Source organism: Coffea arabica, chromosome 11c (assembly GCF_036785885.1).
Source record: "Coffea arabica cultivar ET-39 chromosome 11c, Coffea Arabica ET-39 HiFi, whole genome shotgun sequence".
Lineage (NCBI taxonomy): Eukaryota > Viridiplantae > Streptophyta > Magnoliopsida > Gentianales > Rubiaceae > Coffea > Coffea arabica.
Genome location: NC_092330.1, coordinates 23502188 through 23520078, shown reverse-complemented (window position 1 = coordinate 23520078; position 17891 = coordinate 23502188). Strand labels below are relative to the sequence as shown.

Here is a 17891-nt window from a genome sequence, read left to right as displayed (position 1 = left end):
ATTACTACAGCATAAAGAACGAAGGGGAAATTTGGATTTCGAAACAAAAAAGGGAGGGGTGCAACACGAGGATTTCCCAGGGGGTCACCTAGGGGTGTCAACGGGCCGGGGTCCGGGCCGGAATTCATTATTCCGGACCCGGACCCGGATCCGACCCGTTTACCCGACGGGTCTTTTATTCGGTGTTCCGGATCCGGACCCGGCGAGTCTCGGATCCGGGTCGGGTCTACCCGAACAAATTTGCCAAAATTTATAATTTCTAACAAAAAAGAGAAAAAGATATATTTGTAAACAAATTTCTAGCTAATGCAAAGAAAAAACCAAATAAGAAAATAAATCAAATTGATTTTACTCAAATACATCATCCTAATCAAATTATATTGATAATATATATTTTTTATAAATTATTAAATCATTTATATCCGGATCCGGGTCTAATACGGGTCGGAATACTATATTCCGTATCCGACCCGTTTTTTTGTTTGAAAAAACGGATCCGGATCCGGATAACGGAATTAAATCCCTACCCATACCCGCAAAAATTTCAGGGATCCGATCCGGATCCGGGTGTAGACCCGACCCGTTGACCGGCCTAGGGTCACCCATCCTAGTACTACTGTCGCCCAAGCACGCTTAACTTCGAAGTTCTGATGGGATCCGGTGCATTAGTGCTGGTATGATCGCACCCGCCATGTTCCTTTCGCTTTATTCTTTTAAACTGTCACGTCCTGTGAAGCAGTTTGGCTTTTCTGGACCCGAATTCATTCTAAGCGTCAATTCATGAATTTCCTCTCATCCTTTTATTTATTTACTTTTATATTTTTTTCTTGTTGCTTTGCACCTTTTTTTTCCCTCGTCGAACAACTCTCAATTATCCTGAAATTGATCCTTCACGCTTGCGCTTATACATTTGCGCCGACAACTTTGACCGACGATCCGGGCTTCGATCCAGCCGTACCGTTCCTGACTTGTCTCGCGCCTTCAGATCCGCCTTCATGCTTCGATGAGAAGCAAAATATAAAGCAATCGTTCCGACGGAGCTAAATTACTACAGCATAAAGAACGAAGGGGAAATTTGGATTTCGAAACAAAAAAGGGAGGGGTGCAACACGAGGACTTCCCAGGGGGTCACCCATCCTAGTACTACTCTCGCCCAAGCACGCTTAACTTCGGAGTTCTGATGGGATCCGGTGCATTAGTGCTGGTATGATCGCACCCGCCATGTTCATTTCGCTTTATTCTTTTAAACTGCCCCGTCCTGTGAAGCAGTGTGGCTTTTCTGGACCCGAATTCATTCTAAGCGTCAATTCAAGAATTTCCCCTCATCCTTTTATTTATTTACTTTTACATTTTTTTCTTGTTGATTTGCACCATTTTTTTTTCCCTCGTCGCGCAACTCTCAATTATCCTGAAATTGATCCTTCACGCTTGCGCTTATACATTTGCGCCGACAACTTTGACCGACGATCCGGGCTTCGATCCAGCCGTACCGTTCCTGACTTGTCTCGCGCCTTCAGATCCGCCTTCATGCTTCGATGAGAAGCAAAAAATAAAGCAATCGTTCCGACGGAGCTAAATTACTACAGCATAAAGAACGAAGGGGAAATTTGGATTTCGAAACAAAAAAGGGAGGGGTGCAACACGAGGATTTCCCAGGGGGTCACCTAGGGGTGTCAACGGGCCGGGGTCCGGGCCGGAATTCATTATTCCGGACCCGGACCCGGATCCGACCCGTTTACCCGACGGGTCTTTTATTCGGTGTTCCGGATCCGGACCCGGCGAGTCTCGGATCCGGGTCGGGTCTACCCGAACAAATTTGCCAAAATTTATAATTTCTAACAAAAAAGAGAAAAAGATATATTTGTAAACAAATTTCTAGCTAATGCAAAGAAAAAACCAAATAAGAAAATAAATCAAATTGATTTTACTCAAATACATCATCCTAATCAAATTATATTGATAATATATATTTTTTATAAATTATTAAATCATTTATATCCGGATCCGGGTCTAATACGGGTCGGAATACTATATTCCGTATCCGACCCGTTTTTTTGTTTGAAAAAACGGATCCGGATCCGGATAACGGAATTAAATCCCTACCCATACCCGCAAAAATTTCAGGGATCCGATCCGGATCCGGGTGTAGACCCGACCCGTTGACCGGCCTAGGGTCACCCATCCTAGTACTACTGTCGCCCAAGCACGCTTAACTTCGAAGTTCTGATGGGATCCGGTGCATTAGTGCTGGTATGATCGCACCCGCCATGTTCCTTTCGCTTTATTCTTTTAAACTGTCACGTCCTGTGAAGCAGTTTGGCTTTTCTGGACCCGAATTCATTCTAAGCGTCAATTCATGAATTTCCTCTCATCCTTTTATTTATTTACTTTTATATTTTTTTCTTGTTGCTTTGCACCTTTTTTTTCCCTCGTCGAACAACTCTCAATTATCCTGAAATTGATCCTTCACGCTTGCGCTTATACATTTGCGCCGACAACTTTGACCGACGATCCGGGCTTCGATCCAGCCGTACCGTTCCTGACTTGTCTCGCGCCTTCAGATCCGCCTTCATGCTTCGATGAGAAGCAAAATATAAAGCAATCGTTCCGACGGAGCTAAATTACTACAGCATAAAGAACGAAGGGGAAATTTGGATTTCGAAACAAAAAAGGGAGGGGTGCAACACGAGGACTTCCCAGGGGGTCACCCATCCTAGTACTACTCTCGCCCAAGCACGCTTAACTTCGGAGTTCTGATGGGATCCGGTGCATTAGTGCTGGTATGATCGCACCCGCCATGTTCATTTCGCTTTATTCTTTTAAACTGCCCCGTCCTGTGAAGCAGTGTGGCTTTTCTGGACCCGAATTCATTCTAAGCGTCAATTCAAGAATTTCCCCTCATCCTTTTATTTATTTACTTTTACATTTTTTTCTTGTTGATTTGCACCATTTTTTTTTCCCTCGTCGCGCAACTCTCAATTATCCTGAAATTGATCCTTCACGCTTGCGCTTATACATTTGCGCCGACAACTTTGACCGACGATCCGGGCTTCGATCCAGCCGTACCGTTCCTGACTTGTCTCGCGCCTTCAGATCCGCCTTCATGCTTCGATGAGAAGCAAAAAATAAAGCAATCGTTCCGACGGAGCTAAATTACTACAGCATAAAGAACGAAGGGGATATTGGATTTCGAAACAAAAAAGGGAGGGGTGCAACACGAGGATTTCCCAGGGGGTCACCTAGGGGTGTCAACGGGCCGGGGTCCGGGCCGGAATTCATTATTCCGGACCCGGACCCGGATCCGACCCGTTTACCCGACGGGTCTTTTATTCGGTGTTCCGGATCCGGACCCGGCGAGTCTCGGATCCGGGTCGGGTCTACCCGAACAAATTTGCCAAAATTTATAATTTCTAACAAAAAAGAGAAAAAGATATATTTGTAAACAAATTTCTAGCTAATGCAAAGAAAAAACCAAATAAGAAAATAAATCAAATTGATTTTACTCAAATACATCATCCTAATCAAATTATATTGATAATATATATTTTTTATAAATTATTAAATCATTTATATCCGGATCCGGGTCTAATACGGGTCGGAATACTATATTCCGTATCCGACCCGTTTTTTTGTTTGAAAAAACGGATCCGGATCCGGATAACGGAATTAAATCCCTACCCATACCCGCAAAAATTTCAGGGATCCGATCCGGATCCGGGTGTAGACCCGACCCGTTGACCGGCCTAGGATCACCCATCCTAGTACTACTGTCGCCCAAGCACGCTTAACTTCGAAGTTCTGATGGGATCCGGTGCATTAGTGCTGGTATGATCGCACCCGCCATGTTCCTTTCGCTTTATTCTTTTAAACTGTCACGTCCTGTGAAGCAGTTTGGCTTTTCTGGACCCGAATTCATTCTAAGAGTCAATTCATGAATTTCCTCTCATCCTTTTATTTATTTACTTTTACATTTTTTTCTTGTTGATTTGCACCATTTTTTTTTCCCTCGTCGCGCAACTCTCAATTATCCTGAAATTGATCCTTCACGCTTGCGCTTATACATTTGCGCCGACAACTTTGACCGACGATCCGGGCTTCGATCCAGCCGTACCGTTCCTGACTTGTCTCGCGCCTTCAGATCCGCCTTCATGCTTCGATGAGAAGCAAAAAATAAAGCAATCATTCCGACGGAGCTAAATTACTACAGCATAAAGAACGAAGGGGATATTGGATTTCGAAACAAAAAAGGGAGGGGTGCAACACGAGGATTTCCCAGGGGGTCACCTAGGGGTGTCAACGGGCCGGGGTCCGGGCCGGAATTCATTATTCCGGACCCGGACCCGGATCCGACCCGTTTACCCGACGGGTCTTTTATTCGGTGTTCCGGATCCGGACCCGGCGAGTCTCGGATCCGGGTCGGGTCTACCCGAACAAATTTGCCAAAATTTATAATTTCTAACAAAAAAGAGAAAAAGATATATTTGTAAACAAATTTCTAGCTAATGCAAAGAAAAAACCAAATAAGAAAATAAATCAAATTGATTTTACTCAAATACATCATCCTAATCAAATTATATTGATAATATATATTTTTTATAAATTATTAAATCATTTATATCCGGATCCGGGTCTAATACGGGTCGGAATACTATATTCCGTATCCGACCCGTTTTTTTGTTTGAAAAAACGGATCCGGATCCGGATAACGGAATTAAATCCCTACCCATACCCGCAAAAATTTCAGGGATCCGATCCGGATCCGGGTGTAGACCCGACCCGTTGACCGGCCTAGGATCACCCATCCTAGTACTACTGTCGCCCAAGCACGCTTAACTTCGAAGTTCTGATGGGATCCGGTGCATTAGTGCTGGTATGATCGCACCCGCCATGTTCCTTTCGCTTTATTCTTTTAAACTGTCACGTCCTGTGAAGCAGTTTGGCTTTTCTGGACCCGAATTCATTCTAAGAGTCAATTCATGAATTTCCTCTCATCCTTTTATTTATTTACTTTTATATTTTTTTCTTGTTGCTTTGCACCTTTTTTTTCCCTCGTCGAACAAGTCTCAATTATCCTGAAATTGATCCTTCACGCTTGCGCTTATACATTTGCGCCGACAACTTTGACCGACGATCCGGGCTTCGATCCAGCCGTACCGTTCCTGACTTGTCTCGCGCCTTCAGATCCGCCTTCATGCTTCGATGAGAAGCAAAATATAAAGCAATCGTTCCGACGGAGCTAAATTACTACAGCATAAAGAACGAAGGGGAAATTTGGATTTCGAAACAAAAAAGGGAGGGGTGCAACACGAGGACTTCCCAGGGGGTCACCCATCCTAGTACTACTCTCGCCCAAGCACGCTTAACTTCGGAGTTCTGATGGGATCCGGTGCATTAGTGCTGGTATGATCGCACCCGCCATGTTCCTTTCGCTTTATTCTTTTAAACTGCCCCGTCCTGTGAAGCAGTGTGGCTTTTCTGGACCCGAATTCATTCTAAGCGTCAATTCAAGAATTTCCCCTCATCCTTTTATTTATTTACTTTTACATTTTTTTCTTGTTGATTTGCGCCATTTTTTTTTCCCTCGTCGCGCAACTCTCAATTATCCTGAAATTGATCCTTCACGCTTGCGCTTATACATTTGCGCCGACAACTTTGACCGACGATCCGGGCTTCGATCCAGCCGTACCGTTCCTGACTTGTCTCGCGCCTTCAGATCCGCCTTCATGCTTCGATGAGAAGCAAAAAATAAATCAATCGTTCCGACGGAGCTAAATTACTACAGCATAAAGAACGAAGGGGATATTGGATTTCGAAACAAAAAAGGGAGGGGTGCAACACGAGGATTTCCCAGGGGGTCACCTAGGGGTGTCAACGGGCCGGGGTCCGGGCCGGAATTCATTATTCCGGACCCGGACCCGGATCCGACCCGTTTACCCGACGGGTCTTTTATTCGGTGTTCCGGATCCGGACCCGGCGAGTCTCGGATCCGGGTCGGGTCTACCCGAACAAATTTGCCAAAATTTATAATTTCTAACAAAAAAGAGAAAAAGATATATTTGTAAACAAATTTCTAGCTAATGCAAAGAAAAAACCAAATAAGAAAATAAATCAAATTGATTTTACTCAAATACATCATCCTAATCAAATTATATTGATAATATATATTTTTTATAAATTATTAAATCATTTATATCCGGATCCGGGTCTAATACGGGTCGGAATACTATATTCCGTATCCGACCCGTTTTTTTGTTTGAAAAAACGGATCCGGATCCGGATAACGGAATTAAATCCCTACCCATACCCGCAAAAATTTCAGGGATCCGATCCGGATCCGGGTGTAGACCCGACCCGTTGACCGGCCTAGGATCACCCATCCTAGTACTACTGTCGCCCAAGCACGCTTAACTTCGAAGTTCTGATGGGATCCGGTGCATTAGTGCTGGTATGATCGCACCCGCCATGTTCCTTTCGCTTTATTCTTTTAAACTGTCACGTCCTGTGAAGCAGTTTGGCTTTTCTGGACCCGAATTCATTCTAAGAGTCAATTCATGAATTTCCTCTCATCCTTTTATTTATTTACTTTTATATTTTTTTCTTGTTGCTTTGCACCTTTTTTTTCCCTCGTCGAACAAGTCTCAATTATCCTGAAATTGATCCTTCACGCTTGCGCTTATACATTTGCGCCGACAACTTTGACCGACGATCCGGGCTTCGATCCAGCCGTACCGTTCCTGACTTGTCTCGCGCCTTCAGATCCGCCTTCATGCTTCGATGAGAAGCAAAATATAAAGCAATCGTTCCGACGGAGCTAAATTACTACAGCATAAAGAACGAAGGGGAAATTTGGATTTCGAAACAAAAAAGGGAGGGGTGCAACACGAGGACTTCCCAGGGGGTCACCCATCCTAGTACTACTCTCGCCCAAGCACGCTTAACTTCGGAGTTCTGATGGGATCCGGTGCATTAGTGCTGGTATGATCGCACCCGCCATGTTCCTTTCGCTTTATTCTTTTAAACTGCCCCGTCCTGTGAAGCAGTGTGGCTTTTCTGGACCCGAATTCATTCTAAGCGTCAATTCAAGAATTTCCCCTCATCCTTTTATTTATTTACTTTTACATTTTTTTCTTGTTGATTTGCGCCATTTTTTTTTCCCTCGTCGCGCAACTCTCAATTATCCTGAAATTGATCCTTCACGCTTGCGCTTATACATTTGCGCCGACAACTTTGACCGACGATCCGGGCTTCGATCCAGCCGTACCGTTCCTGACTTGTCTCGCGCCTTCAGATCCGCCTTCATGCTTCGATGAGAAGCAAAAAATAAAGCAATCGTTCCGACGGAGCTAAATTACTACAGCATAAAGAACGAAGGGGATATTGGATTTCGAAACAAAAAAGGGAGGGGTGCAACACGAGGATTTCCCAGGGGGTCACCTAGGGGTGTCAACGGGCCGGGGTCCGGGCCGGAATTCATTATTCCGGACCCGGACCCGGATCCGACCCGTTTACCCGACGGGTCTTTTATTCGGTGTTCCGGATCCGGACCCGGCGAGTCTCGGATCCGGGTCGGGTCTACCCGAACAAATTTGCCAAAATTTATAATTTCTAACAAAAAAGAGAAAAAGATATATTTGTAAACAAATTTCTAGCTAATGCAAAGAAAAAACCAAATAAGAAAATAAATCAAATTGATTTTACTCAAATACATCATCCTAATCAAATTATATTGATAATATATATTTTTTATAAATTATTAAATCATTTATATCCGGATCCGGGTCTAATACGGGTCGGAATACTATATTCCGTATCCGACCCGTTTTTTTGTTTGAAAAAACGGATCCGGATCCGGATAACGGAATTAAATCCCTACCCATACCCGCAAAAATTTCAGGGATCCGATCCGGATCCGGGTGTAGACCCGACCCGTTGACCGGCCTAGGGTCACCCATCCTGGTACTACTGTCGCCCAAGCACGCTTAACTTCGAAGTTCTGATGGGATCCGGTGCATTAGTGCTGGTATGATCGCACCCGCCATGTTCCTTTCGCTTTATTCTTTTAAACTGTCACGTCCTGTGAAGCAGTTTGGCTTTTCTGGACCCGAATTCATTCTAAGCGTCAATTCATGAATTTCCTCTCATCCTTTTATTTATTTACTTTTATATTTTTTTCTTGTTGCTTTGCACCTTTTTTTTCCCTCGTCGAACAACTCTCAATTATCCTGAAATTGATCCTTCACGCTTGCGCTTATACATTTGCGCCGACAACTTTGACCGACGATCCGGGCTTCGATCCAGCCGTACCGTTCCTGACTTGTCTCGCGCCTTCAGATCCGCCTTCATTCTTCGATGAGAAGCAAAATATAAAGCAATCGTTCCGACGGAGCTAAATTACTACAGCATAAAGAACGAAGGGGAAATTTGGATTTCGAAACAAAAAAGGGAGGGGTGCAACACGAGGACTTCCCAGGGGGTCACCCATCCTAGTACTACTCTCGCCCAAGCACGCTTAACTTCGGAGTTCTGATGGGATCCGGTGCATTAGTGCTGGTATGATCGCACCCGCCATGTTCCTTTCGCTTTATTCTTTTAAACTGCCCCGTCCTGTGAAGCAGTGTGGCTTTTCTGGACCCGAATTCATTCTAAGCGTCAATTCAAGAATTTCCCCTCATCCTTTTATTTATTTACTTTTACATTTTTTTCTTGTTGATTTGCACCATTTTTTTTTCCCTCGTCGCGCAACTCTCAATTATCCTGAAATTGATCCTTCACGCTTGCGCTTATACATTTGCGCCGACAACTTTGACCGACGATCCGGGCTTCGATCCAGCCGTACCGTTCCTGACTTGTCTCGCGCCTTCAGATCCGCCTTCATGCTTCGATGAGAAGCAAAAAATAAAGCAATCGTTCCGACGGAGCTAAATTACTACAGCATAAAGAACGAAGGGGAAATTTGGATTTCGAAACAAAAAAGGGAGGGGTGCAACACGAGGATTTCCCAGGGGGTCACCTAGGGGTGTCAACGGGCCGGGGTCCGGGCCGGAATTCATTATTCCGGACCCGGACCCGGATCCGACCCGTTTACCCGACGGGTCTTTTATTCGGTGTTCCGGATCCGGACCCGGCGAGTCTCGGATCCGGGTCGGGTCTACCCGAACAAATTTGCCAAAATTTATAATTTCTAACAAAAAAGAGAAAAAGATATATTTGTAAACAAATTTCTAGCTAATGCAAAGAAAAAACCAAATAAGAAAATAAATCAAATTGATTTTACTCAAATACATCATCCTAATCAAATTATATTGATAATATATATTTTTTATAAATTATTAAATCATTTATATCCGGATCCGGGTCTAATACGGGTCGGAATACTATATTCCGTATCCGACCCGTTTTTTTGTTTGAAAAAACGGATCCGGATCCGGATAACGGAATTAAATCCCTACCCATACCCGCAAAAATTTCAGGGATCCGATCCGGATCCGGGTGTAGACCCGACCCGTTGACCGGCCTAGGGTCACCCATCCTAGTACTACTGTCGCCCAAGCACGCTTAACTTCGAAGTTCTGATGGGATCCGGTGCATTAGTGCTGGTATGATCGCACCCGCCATGTTCCTTTCGCTTTATTCTTTTAAACTGCCACGTCCTGTGAAGCAGTTTGGCTTTTCTGGACCCGTATTCATTCTAAGCGTCAATTCATGAATTTCCTCTCATCCTTTTATTTATTTACTTTTATATTTTTTTCTTGTTGCTTTGCACCTTTTTTTTCCCTCGTCGAACAACTCTCAATTATCCTGAAATTGATCCTTCACGCTTGCGCTTATACATTTGCGCCGACAACTTTGACCGACGATCCGGGCTTCGATCCAGCCGTACCGTTCCTGACTTGTCTCGCGCCTTCAGATCCGCCTTCATGCTTCGATGAGAAGCAAAATATAAAGCAATCGTTCCGACGGAGCTAAATTACTACAGCATAAAGAACGAAGGGGAAATTTGGATTTCGAAACAAAAAAGGGAGGGGTGCAACACGAGGACTTCCCAGGGGGTCACCCATCCTAGTACTACTCTCGCCCAAGCACGCTTAACTTCGGAGTTCTGATGGGATCCGGTGCATTAGTGCTGGTATGATCGCACCCGCCATGTTCCTTTCGCTTTATTCTTTTAAACTGCCCCGTCCTGTGAAGCAGTGTGGCTTTTCTGGACCCGAATTCATTCTAAGCGTCAATTCAAGAATTTCCCCTCATCCTTTTATTTATTTACTTTTACATTTTTTTCTTGTTGATTTGCACCATTTTTTTTTCCCTCGTCGCGCAACTCTCAATTATCCTGAAATTGATCCTTCACGCTTGCGCTTATACATTTGCGCCGACAACTTTGACCGACGATCCGGGCTTCGATCCAGCCGTACCGTTCCTGACTTGTCTCGCGCCTTCAGATCCGCCTTCATGCTTCGATGAGAAGCAAAAAATAAAGCAATCGTTCCGACGGAGCTAAATTACTACAGCATAAAGAACGAAGGGGATATTGGATTTCGAAACAAAAAAGGGAGGGGTGCAACACGAGGATTTCCCAGGGGGTCACCTAGGGGTGTCAACGGGCCGGGGTCCGGGCCGGAATTCATTATTCCGGACCCGGACCCGGATCCGAACCGTTTACCCGACGGGTCTTTTATTCGGTGTTCCGGATCCGGACCCGGCGAGTCTCGGATCCGGGTCGGGTCTACCCGAACAAATTTGCCAAAATTTATAATTTCTAACAAAAAAGAGAAAAAGATATATTTGTAAACAAATTTCTAGCTAATGCAAAGAAAAAACCAAATAAGAAAATAAATCAAATTGATTTTACTCAAATACATCATCCTAATCAAATTATATTGATAATATATATTTTTTATAAATTATTAAATCATTTATATCCGGATCCGGGTCTAATACGGGTCGGAATACTATATTCCGTATCCGACCCGTTTTTTTGTTTGAAAAAACGGATCCGGATCCGGATAACGGAATTAAATCCCTACCCATACCCGCAAAAATTTCAGGGATCCGATCCGGATCCGGGTGTAGACCCGACCCGTTGACCGGCCTAGGGTCACCCATCCTGGTACTACTGTCGCCCAAGCACGCTTAACTTCGAAGTTCTGATGGGATCCGGTGCATTAGTGCTGGTATGATCGCACCCGCCATGTTCCTTTCGCTTTATTCTTTTAAACTGTCACGTCCTGTGAAGCAGTTTGGCTTTTCTGGACCCGAATTCATTCTAAGCGTCAATTCATGAATTTCCTCTCATCCTTTTATTTATTTACTTTTATATTTTTTTGTTGTTGCTTTGCACCTTTTTTTTCCCTCGTCGAACAACTCTCAATTATCCTGAAATTGATCCTTCACGCTTGCGCTTATACATTTGCGCCGACAACTTTGACCGACGATCCGGGCTTCGATCCAGCCGTACCGTTCCTGACTTGTCTCGCGCCTTCAGATCCGCCTTCATGCTTCGATGAGAAGCAAAATATAAAGCAATCGTTCCGACGGAGCTAAATTACTACAGCATAAAGAACGAAGGGGAAATTTGGATTTCGAAACAAAAAAGGGAGGGGTGCAACACGAGGACTTCCCAGGGGGTCACCCATCCTAGTACTACTCTCGCCCAAGCACGCTTAACTTCGGAGTTCTGATGGGATCCGGTGCATTAGTGCTGGTATGATCGCACCCGCCATGTTCCTTTCGCTTTATTCTTTTAAACTGCCCCGTCCTGTGAAGCAGTGTGGCTTTTCTGGACCCGAATTCATTCTAAGCGTCAATTCAAGAATTTCCCCTCATCCTTTTATTTATTTACTTTTACATTTTTTTCTTGTTGATTTGCACCATTTTTTTTTCCCTCGTCGCGCAACTCTCAATTATCCTGAAATTGATCCTTCACGCTTGCGCTTATACATTTGCGCCGACAACTTTGACCGACGATCCGGGCTTCGATCCAGCCGTACCGTTCCTGACTTGTCTCGCGCCTTCAGATCCGCCTTCATGCTTCGATGAGAAGCAAAATATAAAGCAATCGTTCCGACGGAGCTAAATTACTACAGCATAAAGAACGAAGGGGAAATTTGGATTTCGAAACAAAAAAGGGAGGGATGCAACACGAGGATTTCCCAGGGGGTCACCTAGGGGTGTCAACGGGCCGGGTCCGGGCCGGAATTCATTATTCCGGACCCGGACCCGGATCCGACCCGTTTACCCGACGGGTCTTTTATTCGGTGTTCCGGATCCGGACCCGGCGAGTCTCGGATCCGGGTCGGGTCTACCCGAACAAATTTGCCAAAATTTATAATTTCTAACAAAAAAGAGAAAAAGATATATTTGTAAACAAATTTCTAGCTAATGCAAAGAAAAAACCAAATAACAAAATAAATCAAATTGATTTTACTCAAATACATCATCCTAATCAAATTATATTGATAATATATATTTTTTATAAATTATTAAATCATTTATATCCGGATCCGGGTCTAATACGGGTCGGAATACTATATTCCGTATCCGACCCGTTTTTTTGTTTGAAAAAACGGATCCGGATCCGGATAACGGAATTAAATCCCTACCCATACCCGCAAAAATTTCAGGGATCCGATCCGGATCCGGGTGTAGACCCGACCCGTTGACCGGCCTAGGGTCACCCATCCTGGTACTACTGTCGCCCAAGCACGCTTAACTTCGAAGTTCTGATGGGATCCGGTGCATTAGTGCTGGTATGATCGCACCCGCCATGTTCCTTTCGCTTTATTCTTTTAAACTGTCACGTCCTGTGAAGCAGTTTGGCTTTTCTGGACCCGAATTCATTCTAAGCGTCAATTCATGAATTTCCTCTCATCCTTTTATTTATTTACTTTTATATTTTTTTCTTGTTGCTTTGCACCTTTTTTTTCCCTCGTCGAACAACTCTCAATTATCCTGAAATTGATCCTTCACGCTTGCGCTTATACATTTGCGCCGACAACTTTGACCGACGATCCGGGCTTCGATCCAGCCGTACCGTTCCTGACTTGTCTCGCGCCTTCAGATCCGCCTTCATGCTTCGATGAGAAGCAAAATATAAAGCAATCGTTCCGACAGAGCTAAATTACTACAGCATAAAGAACGAAGGGGAAATTTGGATTTCGAAACAAAAAAGGGAGGGGTGCAACACGAGGATTTCCCAGGGGGTCACCTAGGGGTGTCAACGGGCCGGGTCCGGGCCGGAATTCATTATTCCGGACCCGGACCCGGATCCGATCCGTTTACCCGACGGGTCTTTTATTCTGTGTTCCGGATCCGGACCCGGCGAGTCTCGGATCCGGGTCGGGTCTACCCGAACAAATTTGCCAAAATTTATAATTTCTAACAAAAAAGAGAAAAAGATATATTTGTAAACAAATTTCTAGCTAATGCAAAGAAAAAACCAAATAAGAAAATAAATCAAATTGATTTTACTCAAATACATCATCCTAATCAAATTATATTGATAATATATATTTTTTATAAATTATTAAATCATTTATATCCGGATCCGGGTCTAATACGGGTCGGAATACTATATTCCGTATCCGACCCGTTTTTTTGTTTGAAAAAACGGATCCGGATCCGGATAACGGAATTAAATCCCTACCCATACCCGCAAAAATTTCAGGGATCCGATCCGGATCCGGGTGTAGACCCGACCCGTTGACCGGCCTAGGGTCACCCATCCTGGTACTACTGTCGCCCAAGCACGCTTAACTTCGAAGTTCTGATGGGATCCGGTGCATTAGTGCTGGTATGATCGCACCCGCCATGTTCCTTTCGCTTTATTCTTTTAAACTGTCACGTCCTGTGAAGCAGTTTGGCTTTTCTGGACCCGAATTCATTCTAAGAGTCAATTCATGAATTTCCTCTCATCCTTTTATTTATTTACTTTTATATTTTTTTCTTGTTGCTTTGCACCTTTTTTTTCCCTCGTCGAACAAGTCTCAATTATCCTGAAATTGATCCTTCACGCTTGCGCTTATACATTTGCGCCGACAACTTTGACCGACGATCCGGGCTTCGATCCAGCCGTACCGTTCCTGACTTGTCTCGCGCCTTCAGATCCGCCTTCATGCTTCGATGAGAAGCAAAAAATAAAGCAATCGTTCCGACGGAGCTAAATTACTACAGCATAAAGAACGAAGGGGATATTGGATTTCGAAACAAAAAAGGGAGGGGTGCAACACGAGGATTTCCCAGGGGGTCACCTAGGGGTGTCAACGGGCCGGGGTCCGGGCCGGAATTCATTATTCCGGACCCGGACCCGGATCCGAACCGTTTACCCGACGGGTCTTTTATTCGGTGTTCCGGATCCGGACCCGGCGAGTCTCGGATCCGGGTCGGGTCTACCCGAACAAATTTGCCAAAATTTATAATTTCTAACAAAAAAGAGAAAAAGATATATTTGTAAACAAATTTCTAGCTAATGCAAAGAAAAAACCAAATAAGAAAATAAATCAAATTGATTTTACTCAAATACATCATCCTAATCAAATTATATTGATAATATATATTTTTTATAAATTATTAAATCATTTATATCCGGATCCGGGTCTAATACGGGTCGGAATACTATATTCCGTATCCGACCCGTTTTTTTGTTTGAAAAAACGGATCCGGATCCGGATAACGGAATTAAATCCCTACCCATACCCGCAAAAATTTCAGGGATCCGATCCGGATCCGGGTGTAGACCCGACCCGTTGACCGGCCTAGGGTCACCCATCCTGGTACTACTGTCGCCCAAGCACGCTTAACTTCGAAGTTCTGATGGGATCCGGTGCATTAGTGCTGGTATGATCGCACCCGCCATGTTCCTTTCGCTTTATTCTTTTAAACTGTCACGTCCTGTGAAGCAGTTTGGCTTTTCTGGACCCGAATTCATTCTAAGCGTCAATTCATGAATTTCCTCTCATCCTTTTATTTATTTACTTTTATATTTTTTTGTTGTTGCTTTGCACCTTTTTTTTCCCTCGTCGAACAACTCTCAATTATCCTGAAATTGATCCTTCACGCTTGCGCTTATACATTTGCGCCGACAACTTTGACCGACGATCCGGGCTTCGATCCAGCCGTACCGTTCCTGACTTGTCTCGCGCCTTCAGATCCGCCTTCATGCTTCGATGAGAAGCAAAATATAAAGCAATCGTTCCGACGGAGCTAAATTACTACAGCATAAAGAACGAAGGGGAAATTTGGATTTCGAAACAAAAAAGGGAGGGGTGCAACACGAGGACTTCCCAGGGGGTCACCCATCCTAGTACTACTCTCGCCCAAGCACGCTTAACTTCGGAGTTCTGATGGGATCCGGTGCATTAGTGCTGGTATGATCGCACCCGCCATGTTCCTTTCGCTTTATTCTTTTAAACTGCCCCGTCCTGTGAAGCAGTGTGGCTTTTCTGGACCCGAATTCATTCTAAGCGTCAATTCAAGAATTTCCCCTCATCCTTTTATTTATTTACTTTTACATTTTTTTCTTGTTGATTTGCACCATTTTTTTTTCCCTCGTCGCGCAACTCTCAATTATCCTGAAATTGATCCTTCACGCTTGCGCTTATACATTTGCGCCGACAACTTTGACCGACGATCCGGGCTTCGATCCAGCCGTACCGTTCCTGACTTGTCTCGCGCCTTCAGATCCGCCTTCATGCTTCGATGAGAAGCAAAATATAAAGCAATCGTTCCGACGGAGCTAAATTACTACAGCATAAAGAACGAAGGGGAAATTTGGATTTCGAAACAAAAAAGGGAGGGATGCAACACGAGGATTTCCCAGGGGGTCACCTAGGGGTGTCAACGGGCCGGGTCCGGGCCGGAATTCATTATTCCGGACCCGGACCCGGATCCGACCCGTTTACCCGACGGGTCTTTTATTCGGTGTTCCGGATCCGGACCCGGCGAGTCTCGGATCCGGGTCGGGTCTACCCGAACAAATTTGCCAAAATTTATAATTTCTAACAAAAAAGAGAAAAAGATATATTTGTAAACAAATTTCTAGCTAATGCAAAGAAAAAACCAAATAACAAAATAAATCAAATTGATTTTACTCAAATACATCATCCTAATCAAATTATATTGATAATATATATTTTTTATAAATTATTAAATCATTTATATCCGGATCCGGGTCTAATACGGGTCGGAATACTATATTCCGTATCCGACCCGTTTTTTTGTTTGAAAAAACGGATCCGGATCCGGATAACGGAATTAAATCCCTACCCATACCCGCAAAAATTTCAGGGATCCGATCCGGATCCGGGTGTAGACCCGACCCGTTGACCGGCCTAGGGTCACCCATCCTGGTACTACTGTCGCCCAAGCACGCTTAACTTCGAAGTTCTGATGGGATCCGGTGCATTAGTGCTGGTATGATCGCACCCGCCATGTTCCTTTCGCTTTATTCTTTTAAACTGTCACGTCCTGTGAAGCAGTTTGGCTTTTCTGGACCCGAATTCATTCTAAGCGTCAATTCATGAATTTCCTCTCATCCTTTTATTTATTTACTTTTATATTTTTTTCTTGTTGCTTTGCACCTTTTTTTTCCCTCGTCGAACAACTCTCAATTATCCTGAAATTGATCCTTCACGCTTGCGCTTATACATTTGCGCCGACAACTTTGACCGACGATCCGGGCTTCGATCCAGCCGTACCGTTCCTGACTTGTCTCGCGCCTTCAGATCCGCCTTCATGCTTCGATGAGAAGCAAAATATAAAGCAATCGTTCCGACAGAGCTAAATTACTACAGCATAAAGAACGAAGGGGAAATTTGGATTTCGAAACAAAAAAGGGAGGGGTGCAACACGAGGATTTCCCAGGGGGTCACCTAGGGGTGTCAACGGGCCGGGTCCGGGCCGGAATTCATTATTCCGGACCCGGACCCGGATCCGATCCGTTTACCCGACGGGTCTTTTATTCTGTGTTCCGGATCCGGACCCGGCGAGTCTCGGATCCGGGTCGGGTCTACCCGAACAAATTTGCCAAAATTTATAATTTCTAACAAAAAAGAGAAAAAGATATATTTGTAAACAAATTTCTAGCTAATGCAAAGAAAAAACCAAATAAGAAAATAAATCAAATTGATTTTACTCAAATACATCATCCTAATCAAATTATATTGATAATATATATTTTTTATAAATTATTAAATCATTTATATCCGGATCCGGGTCTAATACGGGTCGGAATACTATATTCCGTATCCGACCCGTTTTTTTGTTTGAAAAAACGGATCCGGATCCGGATAACGGAATTAAATCCCTACCCATACCCGCAAAAATTTCAGGGATCCGATCCGGATCCGGGTGTAGACCCGACCCGTTGACCGGCCTAGGGTCACCCATCCTGGTACTACTGTCGCCCAAGCACGCTTAACTTCGAAGTTCTGATGGGATCCGGTGCATTAGTGCTGGTATGATCGCACCCGCCATGTTCCTTTCGCTTTATTCTTTTAAACTGTCACGTCCTGTGAAGCAGTTTGGCTTTTCTGGACCCGAATTCATTCTAAGAGTCAATTCATGAATTTCCTCTCATCCTTTTATTTATTTACTTTTATATTTTTTTCTTGTTGCTTTGCACCTTTTTTTTCCCTCGTCGAACAAGTCTCAATTATCCTGAAATTGATCCTTCACGCTTGCGCTTATACATTTGCGCCGACAACTTTGACCGACGATCCGGGCTTCGATCCAGCCGTACCGTTCCTGACTTGTCTCGCGCCTTCAGATCCGCCTTCATGCTTCGATGAGAAGCAAAAAATAAAGCAATCGTTCCGACGGAGCTAAATTACTACAGCATAAAGAACGAAGGGGATATTGGATTTCGAAACAAAAAAGGGAGGGGTGCAACACGAGGA

The 17891-nt window shown here is 44.2% G+C and overlaps 8 non-coding genes and 13 pseudogenes across 8 annotated transcripts; all 21 read right to left on the bottom strand.

Moving 5' to 3' along the window:
• Positions 1–570: 570 nt before the first annotated feature.
• Positions 571–688, bottom strand: LOC140019832 (5S ribosomal RNA; annotated as a pseudogene).
• A 411-nt stretch (positions 689–1099) lies between these two features.
• LOC140017276 (5S ribosomal RNA) lies at positions 1100–1218 on the bottom strand. The gene has a single exon (XR_011823587.1). It is a non-coding gene; the product is annotated as a 5S ribosomal RNA (ribosomal RNA).
• Positions 1219–2146: 928 nt separating this feature from the next.
• On the bottom strand, positions 2147–2264 carry LOC140019831 (5S ribosomal RNA; annotated as a pseudogene).
• Positions 2265–2675: 411 nt separating this feature from the next.
• LOC140017275 (5S ribosomal RNA) lies at positions 2676–2794 on the bottom strand. Its single transcript, XR_011823586.1, has one exon. It is a non-coding gene; the product is annotated as a 5S ribosomal RNA (ribosomal RNA).
• A 927-nt stretch (positions 2795–3721) lies between these two features.
• Positions 3722–3839, bottom strand: LOC140020569 (5S ribosomal RNA; annotated as a pseudogene).
• A 927-nt stretch (positions 3840–4766) lies between these two features.
• Positions 4767–4884, bottom strand: LOC140020568 (5S ribosomal RNA; annotated as a pseudogene).
• Positions 4885–5295: 411 nt separating this feature from the next.
• Positions 5296–5414, bottom strand: LOC140017274 (5S ribosomal RNA). Its single transcript, XR_011823585.1, has one exon. It is a non-coding gene; the product is annotated as a 5S ribosomal RNA (ribosomal RNA).
• Positions 5415–6341: 927 nt separating this feature from the next.
• On the bottom strand, positions 6342–6459 carry LOC140020567 (5S ribosomal RNA; annotated as a pseudogene).
• A 411-nt stretch (positions 6460–6870) lies between these two features.
• Positions 6871–6989, bottom strand: LOC140017272 (5S ribosomal RNA). Its single transcript, XR_011823583.1, has one exon. It is a non-coding gene; the product is annotated as a 5S ribosomal RNA (ribosomal RNA).
• A 927-nt stretch (positions 6990–7916) lies between these two features.
• Positions 7917–8034, bottom strand: LOC140020189 (5S ribosomal RNA; annotated as a pseudogene).
• Positions 8035–8445: 411 nt separating this feature from the next.
• On the bottom strand, positions 8446–8564 carry LOC140017271 (5S ribosomal RNA). Its single transcript, XR_011823582.1, has one exon. It is a non-coding gene; the product is annotated as a 5S ribosomal RNA (ribosomal RNA).
• Positions 8565–9492: 928 nt separating this feature from the next.
• LOC140019830 (5S ribosomal RNA) lies at positions 9493–9610 on the bottom strand (annotated as a pseudogene).
• A 411-nt stretch (positions 9611–10021) lies between these two features.
• Positions 10022–10140, bottom strand: LOC140017270 (5S ribosomal RNA). The gene has a single exon (XR_011823581.1). It is a non-coding gene; the product is annotated as a 5S ribosomal RNA (ribosomal RNA).
• A 927-nt stretch (positions 10141–11067) lies between these two features.
• LOC140020188 (5S ribosomal RNA) lies at positions 11068–11185 on the bottom strand (annotated as a pseudogene).
• A 411-nt stretch (positions 11186–11596) lies between these two features.
• Positions 11597–11715, bottom strand: LOC140017269 (5S ribosomal RNA). The gene has a single exon (XR_011823580.1). It is a non-coding gene; the product is annotated as a 5S ribosomal RNA (ribosomal RNA).
• A 927-nt stretch (positions 11716–12642) lies between these two features.
• LOC140020187 (5S ribosomal RNA) lies at positions 12643–12760 on the bottom strand (annotated as a pseudogene).
• Positions 12761–13685: 925 nt separating this feature from the next.
• Positions 13686–13803, bottom strand: LOC140020186 (5S ribosomal RNA; annotated as a pseudogene).
• A 925-nt stretch (positions 13804–14728) lies between these two features.
• On the bottom strand, positions 14729–14846 carry LOC140020184 (5S ribosomal RNA; annotated as a pseudogene).
• A 411-nt stretch (positions 14847–15257) lies between these two features.
• LOC140017268 (5S ribosomal RNA) lies at positions 15258–15376 on the bottom strand. The gene has a single exon (XR_011823579.1). It is a non-coding gene; the product is annotated as a 5S ribosomal RNA (ribosomal RNA).
• Positions 15377–16303: 927 nt separating this feature from the next.
• On the bottom strand, positions 16304–16421 carry LOC140020183 (5S ribosomal RNA; annotated as a pseudogene).
• Positions 16422–17346: 925 nt separating this feature from the next.
• Positions 17347–17464, bottom strand: LOC140020182 (5S ribosomal RNA; annotated as a pseudogene).
• Positions 17465–17891: the final 427 nt, after the last annotated feature.